This window comes from Clytia hemisphaerica, unplaced genomic scaffold (genome assembly GCF_902728285.1).
Source record: "Clytia hemisphaerica strain Z4C2 unplaced genomic scaffold, Clytia hemisphaerica genome assembly, whole genome shotgun sequence".
Lineage (NCBI taxonomy): Eukaryota > Metazoa > Cnidaria > Hydrozoa > Leptothecata > Clytiidae > Clytia > Clytia hemisphaerica.
This window is the reverse complement of record NW_027103888.1, coordinates 153,935-161,633: the sequence shown is the minus strand read 5'-3', so window position 1 is coordinate 161,633 and position 7,699 is coordinate 153,935. Positions and strand designations below refer to the sequence as shown.

The 7,699-nt window shown below is 37.3% G+C and overlaps 1 protein-coding gene across 1 annotated transcript in view; it reads right to left on the bottom strand.

Annotated features, from left to right (window-relative positions):
* Positions 1–2,339, bottom strand: part of LOC136808523 (rab GTPase-binding effector protein 1-like) — a 50,744-nt gene extending 48,405 nt beyond the window's left edge. The window contains exon 1 of the mRNA XM_067065050.1: positions 2,220–2,339. The gene's annotated coding sequence lies outside the window, so the exon portion shown is untranslated. The remainder of the gene's footprint in view (positions 1–2,219) is intronic.
* Positions 2,340–7,699: the final 5,360 nt, after the last annotated feature.

Sequence of the window (7,699 nt, the reverse complement as noted above, 5' to 3'; positions counted from 1 at the left end):
TTCAAGTATACCGAGTTCTGAATTTTAAATAGCAATTTTTGCAAGTGTAACCTATGGCCAAGAAAATAAGCACATCCAGCAACAGCCAATATTTAGATGTGCTTATTAAAAAACGTGAATATACTTATTGGAATTTAAAAAAGGTAAGTTTGCCGTCACCCGACCTTAGGTCGGTCGGTCGGGAAAAAATATTATTTTTGTGATTTATAACAAATAAAACTCAAGTTTGAATTTTTTGAAGAAAAATTAGTTTTGTTTATAGGGGATGCTCATTCTTTTTTTGTCCCGCCCTTCCACCAATTTTTCTTTTTCTTGCGATCGGTCGCAGACTGGTACGTCGGTCGGGAACTAGGCACTAGTACCGCTCGCTTCGAAAGTTTTTTATTCTAAGAAGATCGCCTCAAATAAAAAATCCAAACAAACACGAAGAACATGTAAAAAGTTGTCTAACCGTTGGTCGAAAAGGATTTTCAAAAAAGTAAAAAGTAACTGGGCAGGGAACTCTATCAGAAATTTGACGCTCCTGGAAAATAATAGCTGTTCTCTAGAGATAAGGTGGTTATACTATTGGAACAAAAAGAGGTCTCCAGGAAATTTGATGTGTTCTTCATAACATTGCTGGAAAATTCCCGGAAAATTAGATGTAGTTTACTTGAATATGTGTCCTCCTGGATTTTCTGAGTAGATATTTTCTAGATTTCTAGGCTGTTCTTGGATTTCTCCTTGGTGTTCTTTTAGGATATGTTTCCTAGATTTATTCATAAAATTTCTTCTCCTGGAAAAAAAGAACAGATATTTGGAAAAATCCGCTGGTGGCTGCAGCATAACTGACAACTGAGCTTAACTTAGCATAACTTGTCCTTATAAGGACAAAATGACTGATTCTGATTGGCTGATTGCTGGCTCTGGCTAGCTCTTGGGTAGCTCTGGCTGGCTCTAGGTCACTCTGGCTGGCTCTGGCTGGCTCTGGGTGACTCAGGTGGCTCTGGTTCATTCTGGCTAATTCCGGCGAATAGTAATACCGGACGATTGGTCCATGGAATTCCATCCCAAGAAATGTAAAGTTTTGCGAATAACAAACAAAGTAAAACCTACTGTCCGTGATTACTTCATCCACAATGAGAAACTAGAAACAGTCAGCAAAGCCAAATACTTAGGGGTAACCATCAACAAAAAGCTAAATTGGAAAGACCACGTTAACACGATTGTCTCTAAAGCTACCAATGTGAGACTTTTCCTGCAACGCAACCTTCAATCATGTCTTAAAGAGACCAAACTCGAATGCTACAAAATATTCATCCGCCCAATTCTCGAATATGCTAGCCCTGTCTGGTGCCCTCATAACAACACAACGTTATCTAGCAAGATCGAAATGGTCCAGCGCAAAGCTTGTAGATGGATTGAGAACAAATGGGCATACCATTACAGCCCAACAGCAATGGCTAAACGATTGAATCTCGATTCTCTTGAAACGCGAAGAGACTTATCTTGTTTGAAAATGTTATTTGATTGCGTAAATGGCTTTAAATACATGGAGAAGTCTTTACTACCAAAAAGACAAAGGACTTCTAATGTAAGATATAACTTGATCCATGCAAAACTTAAAGTTTATGAAAACTCATTTTTTCCTTTCACTATTAAGCTATGGAATAGCTTGGACAATGGAATTGTAAATTTAAATGAAAGGGACGAATTTAGAAACTCTTTGACTATTAAATAAGTATTATAATCATATACACTTTTCAATTACTTAAGACAAAACACTTAAGCTTCTGTCTAATTTTCAGTCATGTCTATAATCTACCTCGCGACAAACTTTTGCAAATTTCTGCCTTCGTTAAATTCCTAACTACTGTTAGTTTTTCTGGAAATACTATTTTTAACTTACTATTTAAACTTACTTATCAATTATTTATTATTTACTATTTTAATATTTTAACCATTATATGTACATTTTAAATAAACTTAATTTAATAGACTTAAATTTTTTCATTTTCCTAAAAAATATTTTGTTAAATATTTGCGAAAGTAATTCTAATGAATTTATGCAAATAAATATATAGAAATAGAAATAGAAATACGCCGGAGCTACGACCCTGCCGACTCCCCACCACTCTCACGCGTCACAGTAATTCTAATTCTCAATCAAAATCACTTGAAAAAAAAATTGTGCAACAGAAGACTCCAAGGAAAAGAAATTAGACATATTAATATCATACCTTCTTATGCCAAAAAATCACAGACTTGTTTCACCATGGTACATTTTGGGAGTAAAATCTAAAGCCAAGCAGGGTTTCGTCTGGTTTCGTTTAAATGTTGAAAAAAGCTGTAAGCTGGTCTAATCGCCGGTGCTTCGGCTACCATTATGCAATATTTGTGTATTATTTCACTGGATACGATTCTTCTCGGAACTCAAATTGTTTTCTGCGGCAAAATCTGGCTCCTCAGGTCCGCCGGTTTTGAGGTTTTGTTGCAAGGGGTCGCTGGTTGAAATTTTCAAAACTGGTAGTAAATGACCAGATTTTTCGCGGTAAAAAGTGGTTTATATAATAATAGCCGTAACGTGTCTGAAGCCTTTATCTGCTACCCTGAGTATCAGAGGTCAAGTTTTCAAAGAGACAATATTAAAATTTATTCGAGCTGTGTTTGTGATGATACTCACGGTATTTATCTGCAGTGTTTTTGTTTTCGGTAGCGATCATTCTCGCGGAGAGATAGGAAACAGACCGACCTGGCACATTGAAAAGGAGCGATTTTAATCAATAATTTATCGATAAAACAAGTCGATGAGGAAAAGGTTAAAATATCGATAATTTGTCGATAAAACAAGTCGATGAGGAAAAGGTTAAAATATTGTCAATTTATTGATAAAACAAGTCGATGGGGAGAAGGTTAAAATATCAATAATTTATCGATAAAACAAGTCGATGAGGAAAAGGTTAAAATATCGATAATTTGTCGATAAAACAAGTCGATGGGGAGAAGGTTAAAATATCGATAATTTGTCGATAAAACAAGTCGATGAGGAAAAGGTTAAAATATCGAAAAATTATCAATAAAACAAGTCGATGCGGAAAAAGTCAAAATATCGATAATTTATTGATGAAACAACTCGATGAAGAAGAGGTTAAAACATCAATAATTTATCGATAAAACAACTCGATGAAGAAGAGGTTAAAACATCAATAATTTATTGATAAAACAAGTCGATGCGGAAAAAGTCAAAATATCGACAATTTTTTGATAAAACAACTCGATGAAGAAGAGGTTAAAACATCAATAATTTATTGATAAAACAAATCGATGCGGAAAAGGTCAAAATATCAATAAAACTCTATAAGTTTAACTATCTGCGCAGATAGTTAAAACATCGATAAAATTATGTAAAAAAGAATGGATGTGTATTTTTTGAAGATTTTTCTGTTTTCTCAAAAGTATTTTTGTGGTCATAAAAAAAGTTGATGTTAGTTTAGGATTTTAAAAAATTTTTGCCCTGATGATAGGAGCCATTTATAATCGAGGATTTCATGATATCCTGATTATCTGCGCAGAGAGTTTGTTTTTGATGAATTTCTACTTAAGTTGGTAGCTGATATGGCAGGTTAACAACCTGCCATCCAAACTCCCAACTATGACGTCATCAAAATGCTTATTTGTTTATTTTTTAATCAAAGCAACATAAGTACTTTAGAAAAAATTAAAAAGTTGTTATTTGGGGGATTTGAATTTATAATAAATGACTGAATGTAGCTGTCAGTATAATTGTAAATGGTATTTTGATAAACTTTATCAAGTTGAAAATTTTCAATCACAAATCACCGATTTATATATAACTCGCCCGATTCCAAAAGACAAGATCAGGAGATTGAAAATCAAGCGTGATAAATTATTGCTTCAAATTGAAAAAAGCCTCAATTCTGAAGACTGGGAAGGTGAGAAAGACGAATATTACCTTAGAAAAGCACTTTTCAAAGATAGCAATGTTTCAATTGAGAGAAGTTATTATGATCGCTTGTCTGGTGAAGATTGTGTAGAAGCGACAGATTGGGAATATGACGAGATTTCTAGTGACAAAGATTAAAAGTTGATGCAAGTTGGACTCAAAAAATATATAATAAATGTATAAGTTTGGTCAGATCGAAATTGCAAGCAAAGAATTTAACAGCGAATATAAATTGACTAACATTGTAGATTTGGAAAAGATTCGAGTCAGTGAGGGAGTTGTTGCGAATAAGCATGATACTCGATACACTATTGGTTATGAAGTAGAGTTAGGCCAGATTGTGCCGCTATATATCAAAACTCCAAAAGATTGTGTTTCATCAGGAGTTTCACAATATAATGAAAGTTCTCCGTGGAAGATGGGATTTAATGTTGGTGAAGATGAAGTTTGGACTCAACAATATGAAGCTGTTTTGAAGAAAATTGAAGACCTCTTAGGTAAAAAATTGGAGGGGGAACCGTTAAACAATGGCAAGTATATCAATCCAAAGCTTATCACTTGGGATGGTGAAATTAGAACGAGATTTAAGGGAAACCCATGGGAAAAACCTAGCAACATCGGGTCTTGTTTTGCGACTGGAATTTTGAAGGTAGGGAGCGTTTATAGACAGGGATCAAATTATCACTTGCAGGTCTTTTTGAAGGAGTGTAAATATACGAAGAGAGACCCTAGCTTTGAGAGTCAGCTGAGCGATGACGAGGAAGACAGTGGTTATGATATGGTATTATAAGTTATGAAAGTTGTTTAACTGTGTCATAAAAATAAATGACACAGTTAAAGGAGTTGCGACAACAAGCGAAGACGCAGGGTATAAAAAGGTATTCCGTGATGAATAAGGATGATCTTATTTTAGCACTGCAAGGTAAGCCAGTACCGAAAAAGCTGCGCAAGAACCAGGTAAGTGTTGGAACGCAGACAGATTTTGAAGTGTGTGATAAGTGTAGCTTGCAAAGGTTTGTCACGCATTTGAAATTTAAAGCTGATCGCCTGCGGCTTGGCTATGAGCATGCAGAAATGGGTAAAATTGTATATGAAGATGATTTGGAGATTGATGAGAAAACTGGCGAAGTTTGTGGCTATGAAGTTGATTATGTGAGATATTAGCATGTAATTTGTAAGGAATCACACCTTTACAAATCACTATATTTTGGCGGCAGATCAAAGCTTACATGGCATTGGCAGTTGGGATATCTGAAGTAGCAGCGATTTTGCGTAAAAAATCTTGCTTTCCTTCTTCTCGACCTTGAGCTAAGATAGCTTCGCGCTGCTCTGCAGTGATGGCATCAGCTACCTTTTTGGATTTGGTTCGTATTTGTTCTTTTATGACGCGATAGTGTTCGACCTCTTTTAAGATGAAATGGTACTCTTCGTGGGAAATGTGTGCGTTTTTAATTGCCTTTGAAACTAGGTTTGAAATTGAATCCAGTTTAGATTCTGCCAAGGTCTTGATTTTGTCGTGTTTTTTAGTCTTAGATTCAAAAACCTTTTGAGTTTTGTGTATGACTCCAGAACCTAAACCGAGCAAAAGTCCAGCTGAAGCAAGAACGATGCTTATAGGAGCTCCAACTCCTGTTGTTAAGGTCGCGACAGAAGCAACTTCTAAAATTGTAATAGCAGTGATTAGAGAAGTATCACTGATCGTCGAAGCAATCGCTCGTCGTTTGAACTGTTTTGCAAGCTTACCTCTTTTTTCTGCCTCATCTTGTAAGAATTTTTCAGCCTCTTCGATTTTTTTGAGGCGATAATTTTGACTTTGTTGTGGCCCTTCATCAGTGGGTGCACTTGCGATATCAGGGTAAATTTTCTCGGGATAAACGCTCATGGTTTATTTTAAGCCTGCAAAATACTTTTCGTGTTATTAGATTGTTGCCGTGTTCATCTTGAACGCGGAAATTGAGGCGATTTGTAAAGTTGTTGCTAAATGTTAAAGTAGCCGGTTGTGTGAGTGTAGCTGTAAGATAACCATCCATATCAGCTGTGACGGGCATTGCAACAATGGCATTGGTTTTTTGGTTGTTTACGATGGTTTTTTTATCGCATTCATCACATGTGAAGACGATGGTGGAAGCGTTTGAGAAACAAAACGAGATTGAGGATTTATCGATAGGATTACCAGTCATGATGCCATATTTGTCTGCCTGAACACCGTTTAGTTTAAAGAGGTTGACGAGCTCGTCTGATAGCTTTATGTTGTGTGGCCTTAGAAAGGCTATCATTCCTGTTGATAATTTTGATTTTTCAGTTTTAGGTGGAGGTAAAACTTGCCAAGTGACTCTCCCGTTTTTGTGATCAAGTTTTACGATTTGTTCATCGTTTTGATTGAGAGCATTATTGATGTCTTGAGCGAGAACGTCAAAGGTGTAATTTTTATTCATTATTACTTGGAGAGCATAGTTATCAGAGGCTATTTGGTAAGTTAGAATGGTTGTGAATTTTGGGTGAGTCCAGCCTGGCCAAAGCTTTAGCTCTTGAAGGTCTATTTCTCCATTAGGGAGGTTCTCAATTTTTATGGGATCTAATTTTGTTAATATGACTTGCATCGCCTTTCTTTTAAATAAATGAATTTTCAATACAATTCAAAAGCACACTATGCTCAGTCAGGAGGATTTAAGGAGAAAATAACAGGACAAGACTTGTCAGAGCTACGTATTGTTGTGCAAGATGACAATCAGATTTCAACAGGGTTCGACATCAAACTGGAAGGATCGCTTTTTGCTGCGAGCACATATCGGTATTACGGTCATGGAGATTTTTACGATGCAGGAGGTTTTCAGAGCGCAAGGAGCGCCTATAACATGCAGCACGACCCTCTAAAGCTTTGGGATACGCAGCTGAACTTTGCTGTTCATTGCGCTACATCGGCTCTCGGAGTGTCTGTGAAGCACCTCAACGCTAAGCAGCCCCTCGTCAGAGCTCTTTATCGATTCCATGCCTATTATCATGTTAGAAGGATCTTGAGGCGGATATTGGCTCCGTTGCCAAACGAGGAAAATTTCGATAAATACAACAACAACTGCTCAAAAGAGCAAGCCATCAGAGTTTCTAACGAGTATGGGACGTCGAGAAACTTTCACATCTATGCAGGTCGTTATTACCAGTGGCAAGATTCACACGCGTCACCTTTTAAGTGGATCATGCCTGACTCACACGGATTCACCAAAGCTGGCTTGGAAAAGATTAGCGAGAGCATCCGAGCTTACACTTACCTCGTGTTGACCTCGCAAGCTGGGGCGCGACATGGCATACTCGGAAATGACGCTGAGGCAATAGTAGCTCAGCGATTGTTTCACGATAACTTATCAGACGTCATTAACAAGGCAGTATCGTTGCAAGACGACGTCTCGAGATATCAAAACACGTTGAAATATGCGCGATCAAGCTTGGACTATAGCGTTGGCAAAGGTCTTTATATGTTGCCGTCAGATATGCTGTTGAAACCACTTAACCAAGTCATCGACGGTTACAACGACAAGATTGTGATAAACAAGTCTGGGTTTAACTTGGGAAAGGCTATATTACCAAAACCGTCTTTGGTGTTTTTGAAAAAGACACCGCAGAGTTCAGTCACAAAAAGTCATCTAGCGGATCGCCTACCCATAGGGCGCACCAAAGGTGTAGCGGCTCAGCATGATCCGGTAGGGCACAATCGCCTGGCGGCTCAGCATGAGCAGGTGCAGCATGTGCAGCAGGTGCACC